Source organism: Periplaneta americana, chromosome 7 (assembly GCF_040183065.1).
Source record: "Periplaneta americana isolate PAMFEO1 chromosome 7, P.americana_PAMFEO1_priV1, whole genome shotgun sequence".
NCBI lineage: Eukaryota > Metazoa > Arthropoda > Insecta > Blattodea > Blattidae > Periplaneta > Periplaneta americana.
The window spans coordinates 128506432-128524708 of NC_091123.1; the positions used below are offsets into that span (position 1 = coordinate 128506432).

Sequence of the window (18277 nt, forward strand, 5' to 3'; positions counted from 1 at the left end):
GGTCCGCAGAAGATGCTCCTTTTTTATTAAGAGCTTCCTTGACCATAGCTATCCTCCTGACAGCAGCTCATGTTACAGGTTAGAGTACACCCCAAGTATTTGAAGCTGTCCACTTGCTCTACTGCCTCATTTAGAATTCCCAATTTACCTTCTTTATTTTCCTTCCGAAAACCATGGTCTTAACCTTGTTTGCATATATCTTCATTCCATACTGCTCACTACTGTCGGTTAGCTCCAGTAGCATATCCTTTAGTATCATCTAACAACGCCAAATCTTATGGTATAAAATTTCACCGTGCTCCTTTTGTTTTCCACGAGCGTCGAAATACGCTCATTGAAGTCGATGAAAAACAATTGTAGTGAAAGAGATTAAAATTTTTAAATTATGGTTTATTTAACGACGCTCGCAACTGCCGAAGTTATATCAGCGTCGCCGGTGTGCCGGAAGTTTGTCCCGCAGGAGTTCTTTTTAATGCCAGTAAATCTACTAACATGAGCCCTTAGCATTTAAGCACACTTAAATGCCATCGACCTGGGCCAGGAGCGAACCCGCAACCTCGAGCACAGAAGGCTAGGTCTATCCGACTACGCTACCCAGACTGACTGTACTAGAAGAACATTATCAAAGATTACATCGGTTATGTCTTCAGTTGCAACCACGAACAAAACGAAATAATGTTCTTAATTCAGTGTTCATGGTCTTCCTCACAGTATTGAGACTCATAGATTATTCAGGCGACGGTGATGATTGTGATTTCTCTCTTATTGGCGAAACAGTTTAAAATCAGCTAGCGTTACACACAAATCCCACTCATGTTTCGTGATGTTGCCATATATTTTACTGCAAATATCAGTTAGTACGGAACCTAATTTACGTTTTAGTAAGTTTATTTTATAGAATACATACAGAAACTAACCTCGAGGTATTTACCCAAAATTCGCTTAAAATTAACCTATAGTTATTGGCTCTTATACAATTGGACTTTAGTTTTCAAGTGCTGAGCATAAGAAACCAATCGATCTATTAACCAACAACCTATTCGAGAAAATCGTTTAACTTTTCAATAACCTTTCCCTACCTATCTGGATCTTTTGACTTAGAGTTTGAAGTTTGTCATCCAATCTAGTGAGATGTTGCTAATATATTACTCTGCCACCATGATTTTTAATATAATACTAGTGACAGACTACAGTCACTAATCGCGATTATCGATCTAATCGCGATCGTGGTTGTAGCGTGTCACCTTCCCGATCGCGATCAGAAGCTTAATCCTTTTCCCAGAACTAGATAATAGCGCTGAGGCACGGCCCAGTGGACGGAAGTAACATTTCAGTAATCTTTTTTTTGGAATCACTTTGATTTATATTATTTAGTTAGTCGTGATAGCTTCTGCTCTGGAATTTTGTTACTCCTTCCATTGTATTCTATGAAAGAGAAACGAAAATGAATGGCTAGAAAATGACATTTGGCTACTATTAGACGTATTCTACAAATTTAATGTAGATGTGAGAAAAATAAAAACAAATATATTGACAAATGGCAAACGAATTATTCATATATAGAGGGCAATAGAAGGCTGCTGAAAAATGTTTCATTTCAATAAATAATGGATTACAAACTGGAACTGATTTCTTTTTTTAGATTTTTAATTGAAGTCTTCATTACTACGATACGTTGAGGTTAGGGTTCATTTTAAAAATGTTTTATTACAAAATAATATAATTATTAGGCTTAATTATATAAATTATATAGGTTATAAAATATCTTTCCAAAATAATATAAATAGTAATGGATAAATTGTATCGGTTTACATTATAAAACATGTACACAAATAGATTTGCATATCAGAATGGAAAATATATATATATATATATATATATATATATATATATATATATATATAATGATATGAACTTCAGATGTTGTAGGCCTACATACAGAAAATTGTTTCCTTTTTTGGTAATTCAGCTGTTGACCAGACGGGACCAAACGTGACCTAGTGTGTCGACACATTTTCGATAATGACGGTCGAAGATAATCGCGATAATGGTAATCGCGATTAGCGACTGTAGTCTGTTACTAGTATAACGGAGATTCTGTATTTCAAGTGTAAACTTTGGGAAACCCTGTGCAGAAGTTCCGGGATTTATATATAGGTTGCAGTAACAGCGGCTACGGCCGGTAGAGGTCTCTACTTTCAGCAGAAGATAGGCCAGCAGGATCGCGGCAGATTTCGTACCGGTTTTAGCATCCTGCAAGTCGTCTCGGCCGGCAGGAGTTTTCCTTGCTCGCCCTTTAGTCACCTCACGGTTCTTGGAACACACGGTTCCCGCGGGAGCTATCAGTCCTATGACGTGACGTGAAGCGGTGGTGGAGATTGCGACGGTTTGCAGCTTCGATGTGTGTATGATACTCTTGTCCGATTCCTTTAGAAAGTTGTGATCTGTGGGCATAAAATGTGTTGTGTGATTGTGCACTCTAGCGGGCAGAAATTGTACTTCCGATATTATCTCCTTGTTTTAATCTCCTTGGTGACGATGGATTGAAATACACCGCAATGTCTTAAATTAAGGGCTATCTTAAATTATTATACTGTATAGCATCAAATCTACAGCGAAGTGGTTCACAATTTCTGTACTTCGTGTAAGAATTATTATATAATTCTAAAGCCGAAATTTTATCTTGTTTGTGTACGAAAGATTGCGAATGTGGGAATATCGTCCCACGATTTTTTTTTTCAAATCGAGAATATTTTATAATGACTATTGCTTCAAGTTTTTACAGAAGTAGTTCTCAGAGCCTGCGCTTTCAAATTTTAAATAAAATAAAAGATGTAATTAATTTTTGTACGGTACTATTATATATTTTATGACGCATTGCCCCCAAAGCCAAAGTACTGTAAATGATTTAAAAACAGGGAATTATATGAATATACCAATAGTACTCCAGGTACGTTACGAGAAATTGTTATAAAATGTGTGTTTCAGAGTTTTGAATTTAAATTTTCCAGTAAAATAAAATTTAAGGATGATTGTAATACAAATTTTACAAATTCTACGAGACAAGAGTCTTAATACAAAATAGAATACATATTAGGCGTACTATCTCCTTGAAAATGAATTTCTAATATTCGGAATTGCATTCTGCGATTTGTTTCAATATGGGGGATTTGTGATTTTTTGTGTCAGGTCTTCACAAAATCAGTTATAAAAATTTAAATAAAACTTTTCTGTGGACAGAAATTTACTAATATCTATAAGTATTACACATTCTAGTTGACTAATATTCTTGGCTAAAATTATTGCTGTTACATTAACCTCTTTTCGAAGTTAGTTTTCCAACTATATTTTTCTATTTTTTAAGGAAAAACATGTTCTATTTTTGAACGATTTATAGAAGTGTTCTGCGAACAATGTACCATGAATGTCGCCCATAGTTCGAAATGTCGTTTATAGTAGAGAAAAGTAAACTACGCAATTTTTCCCAACCCGAGTTTTACATACTATAATCAAGACAGTATATACTTGCGAAATTCTCATGTATGTCCGTGATGATAGACTGCCAATAGTTCAAATAAAATACCGCAATGTATGTTACTATCATGGATATTTTATGTAATCCTGTGGGTTTTGAACTAATAATCAGTGGTTTTCGATAAGTACATCGTGACATTTTTGTCCAGCAGATGAAACAAAATTTGTAAGTAATTTTATTTATAATAATTATATTTATGCAGTGTAATGATTTAATGTATATTACATCTTTCTCATTATATAAAATACAGAAAGTTGCGAAGTTTTGAACGAAAGCCTCGATATTAAAAGAATGGTTTTTCTCTTTCTATTTTCACATCGATCTGTATACAGCACTTTTTTTTAGCTATTTGAGGATATTTCTTTATAGGCATAATTTATGAGTTCAATTTGAAGGAAATATGCGTAGGAAAAGCTCGGTGTATAATGAATTTATATAGCGTTCGTATAACAAGTGAGAGATTAATCACAAAATGGTGCTGATGCGAGATTGTTTCTACTTATTATATTATTTAATTATTTTACATAATAGGAACGATATGTGCAGTTTTGTGCATAAAAACGTTTATTTCCATGGAATACGTTTTTCTTGCTCGTAAGCAAACAAGAATAGCCTAGGGCAGTCGAAGCTAGCGTTTATCTTAGACATGATTATTTATCGCCGATAGAAACATGGGAAAACAGAAAGGGATTTGGAAGAAGTTGGTCATGGAGAAGTCATTTGACATAAATTTCGCATTAAGGCAGTTTAATTAGTTTTACCTATAATTTTCGGAACTCGTTTTCTAGCTTTTTTTTAATGGGAAGTTAAGTTTTACCTGTTATTCTCAACATTACTTCATTATATCTATTTCATAATCTAAGAAATTCTTTAATTTCAAAGCATAATTAAATTATAGAAAAGCAGCAACGATAAACTTGCTACAAACAACGAAGTCAATTTTACTGTAATTACTTAGGCTTAATTCAAGCGCGACGATTACGTAAGTAAAGATTATATACAGTACTACGCCGTAAGAAATTTATAGAGCCACTTTTGTAAATGTATATTCCATGCTGTAAAATATTCTGTGCTAGTGATATTACAGTTGATCCGAAATTGACATGTGCTGAATTCTTTTTTGTAAAATAACGGAACTGTAGTAAACAGAACACTTGAAAGTGTAAAATAAAAATATAAATGAATAAATAAATAAATAAATAAATAAATAAAAAGGAACGCTTTCAAAACTGAAATTTTTCACAAAATGTAAATTTTATACTTTTTCCCACCACATTATGTCAAAGAGATGCACTTACCGTTAGTAAAACATTTTATCAGTGTGAAAATCTGTGCAGTCCATTAATGATGTTAAATAACCAAGAGGTACATCGTTTTTCAAAATATCTCACGTTAATTAAAAAGCCGTTAGTGTAAAAATTTATCAGTTTATAATTTTACACTACCTAGCAAGGAAACTTGTACAAATCATAAACTTTTAGGCCTCTTTAGAAAAAGCATTATGCCAAAAAGATGTACCGTTAATGTAACATATTATCAGTGTGGAAATCTGCAGAGTTATTAGACTATATCATGTTATTAAAATAATCAAGTGCTACATAGTTTTATAGAGTTTATTGTAATTAAATAAACAATTGGTGTATTCCCTAGTAAGAGAATTAACTGTTCACAATTTTGTACTAAATATTTTATTTTCCTTTACGTTAGGCCTAATTGTAGGAATCGTTAATGCGACATTTTAAAGTGAAATTATTATATCCAAATAGCTATAATATGAAATTATTCACACAATTTAGGTCTTCAATAATGTTATATTGGCGTACTTTTTAGTTGGTTATTTAAGGACTTTGTATCAACTACTCGGTTATTCAGCGTTGATGAGAAATTGTTGTCTTGAAATTAATTTAACTGTTACGTCAGAAAGCTATTAGTTTCGAATCCTACACTGCTTAATATCTCGAGAAAGTAGACCACATAATCAAGTGTTATATTGTTTTCCACAATTCCTTATACTAATAAAATAAATAATTGGATTTAAAATTTATCAGTATGCTTTTCCTGCAGTGTCTAGTAACGAAATGATTCACTAAATGTATGCGGTATCTTATTTTATAATTCCTTGTGCCAATAAAATGAAATACTAGAGTTCAAATAAATACCATTGCGTATTTCTACATTGCCTAATAACGAAAATATTCAGAAAACAGAGGAAGTGAATCTTTCCTTTTTAATTCCTTGTGTGAATAAAGTGAAACATTAGAATTAAAATCGGTCAGTATGTATTTCTATGAAATTGTTTAGTAAATGTCAGCAGAATTATTTTTATAATTCTTTATGTCAATAAAGTGGACCCTTAAAGTTGAAATTTATCAGTGCATATTTCTACACTGCTAAAAACAAAATTACTCAGTACATGTAAACGGGAAATTCTTTTTATAATGGTTGTTAATAAAATAAACGGTAGGAGTTAAAATTTATCAGTGTGTACTTCTGCACTGCCTAAGAAGGAAATTATTTAGTAAATGTAACAGTTAATTTTTATTTTAGTAGGTTATTTTACGACGCTTTATCAACATCTTAGGTTATTTAGCCTTGAATGAGATGAAGGTGATAATGCAGTGAAATGAGTCCGGGGTCCAACACCGAAAGTTACCCAGCATTTGCTCATATTGGGTTGAGGGAAAACCCCGGAAAAAACCTCAACCAGGTAAGTTTCTCCGACCAGGAATCGAACCCGGGCCACCTGGTTTCGCGGCTAGACGCGCTAACCGTTACTCCACAGGTGTGGACTGTAAGAGTTAAAGCTATTATTATAATTGGTATGTCAATAAAATGAACCTCGGAAAACGTATTATTTGTCTTTATATACGTTTTCTGAAGTGATATAGTGTTAAAAGTTGTGTAATCAAAACGTATGAAATGAACCGTTAGAGTTAAAATTCATCAGTGTGTACTTCTACACTGCCTAAGAACTTACATGTAACTGTTAATTAACCGTTATACTTAAACAATATCAGTGTTTCTAATAGTGAATTTATTGAGTAAACATCAGTGGTAATTCGTTTACAATGTTTATGCTAATTTTTATTTGTTTTATTTATTTATTTATTTTACTAAATTAATTAAACTAATGAAATTCAATTAATTAAATGAACCATTATTTTATCAAATTATCACTGTTTAATCCCAAATTGCTTAATAATTCTCAGAAAGCGTAGGCCTAAGTGATAAATCATTGTTGATAAAGTACTAAATACGGTAAAATGAATATTTCGAGTGAAAAAACGATCAATGCATAATCATACGCTACCTAATATAAAAGCTGTGTGTAAAATTTAAGTGCTAGATTTTTCTTATAGTTCTGTGTTAATATTATATGAACTGTTAGGACGAAATTTTATTAATGTGGAATCCTAGACTTCCTAATACGTAATTTCTCGCAAAATATAAGTGACTTATTGTTTCTAGTAATATCTCGTGATGATAAAACCGTTATGATGATTGTTTTTCAGAGTGAAAACCCAGGCTACCTATGAAAGTAACTATTTAAAATATTGAGTGAGAAATTCTTTTTCTCATTGGTTTGTGGTAATTACATAAACAATTAGGCCAACATTTTATTACCACGGAATCATAACGCTACTCAAATAACAGATTCCATCAGACTATACAAGTGGAATTCATTCTTAATACCATCTGTTAATTATATATACCATTACAGCGAAATTGTGTCAGTGTGGAATCTTTCGGTGGGTAATAATGAAATTTTAGACAAAAAAAGCTATAAATGTTTTTCATTGTTAATTATTAGGTCCAGTATTTTGTGATTTTTTTTGTACTTTTCTTTGGTAAATTTAAACTGTGCTCGGTAAGAATGTTTTTTTGTAAAATATTAGATTTCATTGGGTCTTTTTTAAATCTTAGTTTATGTTAGTTCATGAAATACGAGTAAAGCCATGTTTTATTCTATTACACTCTTACTACGTCATACTACTTTTGACCAATAAAACGGTACGAAAGGACGTATTTCAACCTATCATGGCTGCTTATCGCACAATTTTATCGCGTCCCTAGCATTTGTTTAATTTTATCGCGTCCCTAGCATTTGTTTAATTTTATCGCGTCCCTAGCATTTGTTTCTTTGTTTGCCAACATTTGAAACTGCGCTGGTCTGGACGTCAAAAAAAATATATATAAAATTACAAATCACTCCAATCGATGCACAGCAGTTTCAAATATGACTCGCATTGGCATCAAGAACAAGAATTAATAAAAATCACTGATCATACCTATGCATCTTCTGAAATCCGATTTACAAATAAATGAAGAGCACCATTCGGAAATCCTGAATAAGTTGAATACACCGTGTAGGCCTAAATCAACGAGTTCCACTTCTATTACGCACACGTCCAATATAACATCAATTGAACCACCAACCACATTCAAATTTGAAAATTGTACATTCAATATAATTATTCCTTTTAAAATTATTCATTCGGAAATCCTGAATAAGTTGAATACACCATGTAGGCCTAAATCAACGAGTTCACTTCTATCACGCACACGTCCAATATAACATCAATTGAACCACCAACCACATTCAAATTTCAAAATTGTACATTCAATAATTATTCCTTTTAAAATTATTCATGTTTATTTTTTATGTCATCGTCGTTAATTAAAACTTTCCTAACACTTGTGTACAGTATATTAGTTAGGTTATGTTATAGCTTCTGCTATATGATATTATGGATAGTCACGTATCAGATATTGTTTAATATTAAGATTTGTTGAAAATCATCTGTCAAGTGACGTTGATTACTGGGATTCGGATAATTGAAGTGGAATGTTGCATTTTAATACAAATGAAACTGAATCAACAATGCCTCCTTGACTAGTAACAGTCCACAGAGTTCAATAATGATTCCATAGTTGGCACAACTGATACCGGTAACAAGAAAACATAATCATAAAACACTACTGCCATCTAGCGTAATGTTGAGATGGTACAATAATAATAATAATAATAATAATAATAATAATAATAATAATAATAATGATACTTTTTTGTCAGAAACCACTGTACAAGGCCTGGATATAACATCGTCAGGTTCGATAGTTGATACATTTGAAGACAGTTATATTTTCATAAGCCAATTAATATTTTATTGTATTGGAGTACTTTGTTACTTCTAATCTTTATATACTTTCTTCTAATCGTGTAATAGTCAATTAAATCCCACTCGAGTTTTGATTTTCTCTAGATAAATCAAAACCTCTAGTGAGATTACTGTTGATAATATTGGTAATTATCGTAGACTTGTGAATTATTTCATATAGTTAAAAACTCTGTTAGTCGATAATCATCAGACTTTTATTTTTGTGGAACTTACACGTCATAGGTTTACAGCAATTTGTAACTCGATGTAAAATTAACATACGGCCGACAAAACAAGGAATAATTAATAAGTGATGCACACAAATGGTAATAATTTACGTTAGTAAAAAGGAGTAGTGTATTTGAATCCATTTCAGAAATTTTAAAAACATAATTTATTTCACAATTTGTACAAGCTCATTCATAAGGTCAGGTAGTTATTGTCGGACAGTTTATATCTAGTAAGCCTACGTAATTATGTTCAGATTAAATATAAACTTTTTAAACCGTTAACTGTATTTTAGTTAATTTTTAAGCTTTCGTTCATCAATTCTATATATTGAGATATTTTTTGTAATTTTAAGAAATAAAAATATTTAACCTTCAATTGCTTAATTATGTAATTACGAGCCATTGATATATAGTTTTGTAGGTCAAAAATCTTACACTGTCTGCTGAAGATTTTGTCGAAAAATTTTTCCTTTCCTCGTTATGTTTAATTTCGTATTTTTATACCGATTTACAGTAAATAAAATAAAAATTTAAAATTCCTTTCTAGGCCTATAGTGATTTATAATAAAACTATGTTAATCGACATTGCAAATTCGTTCAATGTGGGAACCTAAATTTACTTACAAGGAAATTATTCACAAAGTAAATGAAAATTATTGTATTGTGCATTATTTTATATTTAAAACTGAGCTTACAGTGCGAAATTTTGACAGCGACTAATTCTAGTTAGTCTAACCACGAAATTGTTGAAAAATATTAGCCGTGAATAATATTTTACTGGTAGTTCGTGCTTCTTACACGACTGTTATGATGGATTTTATTATTGTACATTAGTGGAAGCTGCATTGACTGAGAACGAAATTGATCTAAAGAGCTAAATGGTAAATTCTTGTATTTATGATGTTTAATACTTAAGCTTTTTTTTTTTGTGGCGTCCTGTCTAATGACGAGGTTAATCATTTTACTTACGATACTTTATATTAAGCGCTGTTGTTAACTTTTATCTGTGTAGAATCATGCACTGCTTAATAATTAAATTAATCACAAATCACAAAATGTAGTGTAGAGTTTTATATTTGCGAAGTCATATGTCTATGATATAAAAACAATGTGAAATTTGAGGGAAGATTATTATCTTACCGTGCAGAATAATGAAATGTTTATAATTTGTTTGTCTTGTCAAATTTTCATTTTGAGATACAAAGCCGAATTTAATACTAGTAATAGGCCTAACAAAGCTGCTTCATAACGATGATCTACTTCGGTGCATTGGCAAATACAAATGTCCATTGCAGCGGTTTTAACAATTTTATTATTTCTACTTGTTATTAGTAGCATAGCTGTGGACAGATGATACTGCACACATCTGGGCTGTATTTTCACGTAGACCTACATACTTTTAAATGTTTTAATTTTGATTAAAATTATCAAATATGGTTACAAATTATTTAAGAGTTTCTATCTCTCTTCTACTGTAAAGTAAACTATCTGAATTCCTCCTTTTCATTATGTAATATAAATGTTATTATTTTTTTTTTTTTTAGCTTTTTCTAAACTAAAGATTCACTTTAGATTTGAAGAGTCCACTGCAAGAATGATGGATGTCACTTTTTTTTTTATCGAAAATGAATCAAGACTGTCAATGCATAGCTTAAGACATATGGAATGTACAAACAGACTTATATGGCATTAACACTGATAGTCATTGTCCAGTAATGATCGGAAAGTCACAGTTAAGCTTTGAGCGCTAAGCATTTCAAACTTTCAATCGCTTCTCCTGCAAAATATATTCCAAATGACATCCATTATTCTTGCAGGGGACTCTTCATTTGGAATCATTTAACGGTTGTATATAATTACAATTTTGCTTTGTTTCCCGTGTTAGGACCGATTTCACCAAATATATTTAACTTTAATTATTCATTAAAGTCTTTATAATTGATCTCAGAGACAATCATTTCACCAACACAAATTGGGCTTTAAGGCTTGTTTATTTTTTATTTTAGTAGGTTATTTACGACGCTTTATCAACATCTAAGGTTATTTAGCGTCTGAATGAGATGAAGGTGATAATGCCGGTGAAATGAGTCCGGGGTCCAACACCGAAAGTTACCCAGCATTTACTCATATTGGGTTAAGGGAAAACCCCGGAAAAAACCTCAACCAGATAGCTTGTCCCGACCGGGAACGAACCCGGGCCACCTGGTTTCGCGGCCAGACGCGCTAACCGTTACTCCACAGGTGTGGACTTAAGGCTTGTTAAACTACGTTTAAGGTAATTGGTTAATATTGGGTCATTTAAATAGTTAATCTGACATTAATAACAATTTTCATTATGGCGAGGACAAAGATGGACTTGATATTTGAAAATGACTTCTTATCAAGATGGGCGAGGATAATTTAAGAAAATAGAGATTATTTTAATACAATACCGGTACGAAAAAGATTTGCAAATGCCGTTGACTAAGCAAAACATAGACATTGTATATTTTGAATAGTATAGAAAGTGATTTAGGATTTCCAACTGATAGTTAAGTATTTAATAATATTATTTAAATGATACATTTATTGATGAAACGTTTAATCAATCTTCGGTTGCTTAAAATACGGCAACTAGAGTAATATGAATAACATATTTATCACGTCGGCATAATATTACATTTGAAGGCATGAACTTTGTTTGTTGCACGAAATTTCTTTGCATCTACTTTCATATTATCCCATTTTGTATTCAATATTGCTGAAGAAATTCGGATGAGGTTTTCTTGTATTGAAATCTATTTCTACATGTTTCCATTCTTTCTTATTTTCTTCTAAAATCTGCCCATCCATCTTCTGGTTTTCGATTATTTAAAAATGTTTTGAGATTACCTCTGTTTGACATTTTATTTTCGTAATATTATAACAAATTAACTCACTATAAAGGTCAGTGCTTACATTAACACTACACATGGTCTTCGAAATGACTATTTTTCTATGATTCCAGGCCGTGATGACTTAATTGGGAATTAAATTAGTTACTTTATTTTAAATGTGTTTAAGTTTGGCGAAATGCAAACGAATTAAATACGATTTAACTTCCGTATTTATTTTGATAGATAGATAGCTACTTTATTGCTTGGACATAAATACATTATGCATTAGCAACGTCAATATAAATAAAATCATACAAAATTGTTTGCCAAGTTAAAATATTCATTAATGTTATACAAACTGTGTTCATATAATTTTCTTTTAATTAACGATTTGAATGAATCGTAATTTAAATTTTTAGTTGAGTTAGGTAAGCTATTATAAAACTTCAGAGACATATAATAAAAACTGTTTTGTGTAGTCTTGTATCTGCATAAATCAAGTCTTATATCGTTACAACTTCTCGTATGATGTTCGTGAAAATGCAAGTTCAAAGGGAAATTATCAATATTCACTTTGGTATATAACAAGCACTGCAATACATATAGCGATGGAAGAGTGAGAATTTTACAGGATTGAAATAATGGTTTACAATACAATTTACCGCATCTTAGGCCTATAGTAAATAAGTATAAGATATTGGCTCATTTTTTACCTGTATCTTGCATCAAAATCCTTTTTCATCAATAATTTTCTTAACACTTAGTTGAGCAACGAAGCCAAAATTCACTTTATGATAGCGAAACTTTCTTAGCTCACATTAAGTTCGTATCCGTTCGTCCCTCCGTCCACCTTGCACAAACTTTCACTTGCTGGCTTCATTGATATATGTCTATAGAAATCGTAATAGCAAGATGTATGACGACTTAACGGCTGCATGCTATTAAACTTCGAAGTACGTTTCCTGTTTATTACAGTAAATGTCTTGGAAAATATTGTTTTTATATTTCCAAAACAAACACATTTTTTTACGCCTGTATGTTTCTTTTAAAAATTTTATTTATCACTTAATATGAATATAACATCGATTTCAATTTCACATGGCTGAACTTTCTATGATGTAGTAAATAGTCATGTATTATTAACATTTAAGTAGTTGCATGGGGTTTATGTTGACAACACAGTGTTGTATGTTGGTTTGTATTACTTTTACGCTGTTGCCTACATTGTCCAGCTTATCAGTACCTTCCTGAAAGGGTGTCGGCAATACGTCTACATGATAACTTCCAGTTTATCACTGTCATCTGTTGCGTTAATTTAAATTTTCTAGGCTTGGGGTTCTGTTGACCGCCACGCGACTACTAATGTCATAAATTAGTCCACAAGTAGCATAGTGTTATTTTTGTGATTCTGTACATGAAATCTCTTGCTCTAGAAGATTATGGCAAGTAATGATGCATATGAGCTAGAAAATTTACGTAGAACCAGGATATTTCATATTTTAATTCGTGTTTTTGATTGGGGGTCACTGTAACCCCCACTCGACTATAATGTTACAAATCAGTCCACAAGTATTACAGTATTACTTTTGTGGTGAAAGAGTAATGGAACGGAGAAAAATTCTCTCCGGCGCCGGGATTTGAACCCGGGTTTTCAGCTCTACGTGCTGATGCTTTATCCACTAAGCCACACCGGATACAACCCCGGCGTCGGACAGAATTGTCTCTTTCATCGTATGATGACGCAGAATATCTGCATGGAAATGTCATATGTACTTCGGTACATTGAAATATTATATGATATGCGTAAATCACGAAGTGATTTAAGACGGCGCTTATTCCGTCGGATCCCGGCCAACTAGTCACTCATAACGAGTGCACCTCAGCACATGTGTGGACTTCGGTCCTATGTTCATAGACATCTATGACGTAGTGCAGAGGGCGGCCACTAGAGGGAACCCAAGAGTTGGAACTCAGAGACAATTCTGTCCGACGCCGGGGTTGTATCCGGTGTGGCTTAGTGGATAAAGCATCAGCACGTAGAGCTGAAAACCCGGGTTGAAATCCCGGCGCCGGAGAGAATTTTTCTCCGTTCCATTACTCTTTCATCGTATGATGACGCAGAATATCTGCATGGAAATATCATATGTACTTCGGTACATTGAAATAATATACTTTTGTGGTGTATATACATGCAAATTATTACTTAACATTTCGGAAAGTAATGACCCGTAGCCTATGAGCTAGAAAGTTTACGTGGAACTATGAATTTTATATTTTTACTCGTAATTTTTCTTGGGGGTCACTTTGACCTCCACGCGAGAACTAATGTCACAAAATAGTTCGCTAGTACTTAAGTGTTAAATACAGATGTAAAGGTTGAAACATTAGAAATGGATGATGATGATAATTTTATTAAAATAATTCCATTATCTTATGACTTATATGAAGTATATGTAGGACACTAATATAAAAATACCATCATAATTGCTAATTATTAAAATTGACGTTATATAGTAGCTTAACATTATGATCGAGATATCGTCAGGAAACAGCATCTTAAAGTTTAAAAGAATCTGTTTTGCTATGAACTACGCACATACATACTAAGAAAATATATAGCATGAATTTATAATACCGTTATATAAGTATATGATAGCTAATTATTGTAACATTAGACAGGTGATATCAGAATGAGTGGGCACTGATACATGAATAAAAGTTTTGTTATAGCTAACGAAGTGTTGCCTTACACTACAATGAAGAGAGTTGAGTGTTAATAATTGTTAAAGCTAATAATATAATAATTATAATTGCTTAACATTACCTAAAACGTCAGAAGAAAGAGTTTTGAATAATTTATATTGGTGAAGGTTAGCTGATGCAATAGAGTGGGTATTAGCACATGAGCAACTGTTTTATTGATTCTAACGAAGTCATATCCAACACTATACCACAGTGATTAACTCAGTGAAAATTCGTAATAAATAATAATACATAACTGCTTAACATTAGCTATGATATGAGAAGAAATAGTTTTTCTAGGAACTACACACACATTACTAACAGAATATTTAATCTAAATTTAAAACTATATAGCAGATGAATAATAAAATTAATTAATATTACATAAAAGTCAGCTGATGCAATTAGAGCCTAAGTATTAGTACACGAGTAAACTTTTTTTATTAGGATCTAATGCTAGCGCAGTGATATCTTACACTAAAATGGAAAGACATTAGTGTAAATTGTTAACAATTGAAGGGTAGTCTACACGAGAAAGCGATGAATGTTATAATTCTGTTAAGGATGAGGTCATTATCTAATTCAATAGATTACTACAGATTTTAATGCTGTTCCTATAAGAACTTAAAAAAATGGAAAATTACGACGACGGATACAGTCACTCCTTCCTTTATTTTCAACAGAAACAGCAATAAATTTTGAGTAATATAGTGAATTAGATTATCATTATGTCATTCTCAACATCGTTTATCCGCTGCACACTTCAATAATAATTGTTACAAATTGCAATACAGAATGACTCACTTGTCCCTTTGTATTAAATTTTATGAAACCTTTATTTTATAGCATGCCCACGAAATTGTGGTGCCTATTCCTAGGAAATTTCAACTTAAGGTTAAGTACGATATGAAAAATCTACACGTTCCGGGTGTGTAATTCGGTTCCGGGTGGATTGACATACTGCACTTTACCTACTGCTATTTGACATACAACCTATTTTACATACAAGTATTTGGCTTATTTATTTTTCATCTAATTTAGTTTGATACAACCTTTTAGGTATACTTTTTCTGGCATAAAACTACTTTGTTTCATTTGTACATTCACATACCATATTTTGACATACTCTACTGTAATTATATTGTGCACATTGTTAATAGTTACTGTTATAGTTTATAAGGTTACTTGTCTTTGTTTAAAACTTATAGAGGTTTCGTATGTATACAAATTATAGAGGGTGAATTTGCAGAAACAACAAGAGGGGAGCAACATTTATATTTTAGGATAGAGGTTCTCAAACTGTGCGTCACGACGCCCTGGTGCGTCGTCGGTCTATGTTTTGGGCGTCGCAGCGGCAAAGTAAAACTAAAATAATTTATAATGCAGTCTATAATGAAACATGACATGCAAGTTTTCATTATGTGTAGATATTTATTTTATCCAAATATTGTATTTTTACAAGCTGGCAAGGAAGGCTAAATGACTATTTTCTTAAAAGAATACCAACAAATCTAATTTGAGCATTTTTTTAATTTTTGGTACGAAAACGTCGCACGGAAAATCTGACATGTGAAGTAAACGGCAGTCTCAAAAAGTTTGAGAACTCCTGTTTTAGGGGATTCTTGTATCAGAAGACTGTAACATATAGTCCAAAGATATCAACAATATAAGGATGAGGGACACATTTTGGATTACTTAAGGACATGTGGCCATAATTTTACTTTATAATTTTTCATTTCTTTAAATGTGGGTACATTATACAAAGTATGTCAAATGAATACTATACCAAATTAACAGCATGCAAAGGATAAGTAGTCAATGAAAAATTTAATAAGTAGGCTAAATGTGAAGCAAGTAAAAATATTGTATGGAAGAAAAAAATAAAATGTGTATTAATAAGGTATTAAAAATCTTGTATGTCAATTTTTAATATGTCAGATCTCTTGTAAGTGAAAAGTAGTATGTTAATTAGCCCGGTACAGTGTAATTCCTTAATAGGAAGTAAACAGCTCAGAAATTTATTTTGTTACCAAAGGATGTTAACACCTGTTGGTTTGAGAGAGTATACCCCGTCTTAAAATATAACTAATGAAGTAAGCACGCGTGATGGATTAGGGTAAACACAAATTTTAATAATGTACTAGTCTATATTTATTTATTTTTAGTGTTGAAAACACAATCATTTTATAATACATGCCCGAACTGCTAGTCTCGTTCTGCAGTACATTTGCGACACTGCTGGCGTAGTATTAATGTGGAGGAAGTATGTAGAGTATTCTGGGGTTCCCACATTAAAGCATTGTAGCATTAATCACCTGATCTAGTATTACAGGCACAATATTCCCTTTCGCAGTTAAGTCATGGTTGTGACTAGGCTTACTGAGTTTACGGAATTGACTGTGAATGTATGGAAATGTATAACTTCATATAAATAAGATGTCGATGACTCACCTGGTATATCATTGCCAACATCATATAAAAGATGTTGGTAAGAAACAGCATCGTAAAGTTTAAAACAAACAGTTTTGCTGTTAGCTACGGTTATATTTACTAAAATATACCGTATCTTAATTGAAAACTATATAGCTGGTATATAATTAAAATATATAACATGAAGTCAACTGATGCAAGTGGAGTAGGTAAATAGATCATGGGTAACATTGTAGCGTAGTCATATTTTACACTACGGTACTAGCAGATTATTTTACATTTTAATCCATAATTTAACTAGATTGGTGTGTACTATTAACTGTGTGTAGTAATAGTAGCCTATAGTTCTATCAAATAGTAGATGAGCACTGAACTACTACGAAGGGGAATGAATGCGAAGAGACGAGTGCTTGCGTGTTGGTCTTCTATCCAGGCGGCCCGGATTCGATCCTCAGCCAGGTCGTGATGGATTTTGTGGTGGACAAATCAAACGCTGCAGAGGGTTTTTCTCGGTGTATTCCCATTTCCCTCTATTATTTCATTATACTTTTCACCTCCCTCTCATTTCATCTATCATTTGTAACACTAAAAATAGAAAGGGGTGAAGTCTTGGGGGTAGTACGGGTTTACTATACTGATTTAGTAAGGGTTGGGGCTCAGGGCCCCTGAAGCTTATCAAACTACTCGTGTGCGTATGGGCCTTGGCTCTATCAGAGACTGAGAAAGAATGACCCACCTGTCAGCATCAGATTCACAAGCCACCCAGACCACCTGTCGGACTTAGACAATCATTGCATGTTTAGGGTGTACAATGGGTCAAAGCGTGCCTATGTGTACCAGGTACACAAAAACACGTAGGCCTACGTAGTAGCGGATTGTATATAGTCAGTTTGAAAATATTTGATATATTTCCGTCCATGTCATTGCGCATAATTAAAACAACTATTAATACACATAAGAAAATTAACTGCAAGTTAATAAATATACCTATGATCTAATTTGCAACCCAAGTCGAAGAATCTGTTTGAAACAATTCCGACGTATACTAATAAATGAAGTACTGAAGTTTAATATTAGAATTAACATGAAAAACAAGGTCATATTACTTTGCTACAATTATAACTTTAATAAAACAACAAATGCTTGACATATATGACACACAACGACACAAACCATTAATTTGCAAAATACATAAATATTTATACGATCATGTGCAATACATTAACAAGATATAATTTCTGAATTAATGAACCTTAAATACAGGTGTAACATTAATAGAAATGTACATAATTATTGCAATTTTCTTATGTATATTAATAGTTGTAA

At 32.2% G+C, this 18277-nt stretch overlaps 1 long non-coding RNA gene across 1 annotated transcript in view; it reads left to right on the forward strand.

Annotated features, from left to right (window-relative positions):
• Nucleotides 1–2228: 2228 nt before the first annotated feature.
• The window catches only part of LOC138702731 (uncharacterized), a 702815-nt gene continuing 686766 nt past the window's right edge, over nucleotides 2229–18277 (forward strand). The window contains exon 1 of the long non-coding RNA XR_011332887.1: nucleotides 2229–2401. This is a non-coding gene — a long non-coding RNA (uncharacterized lncRNA). The remainder of the gene's footprint in view (nucleotides 2402–18277) is intronic.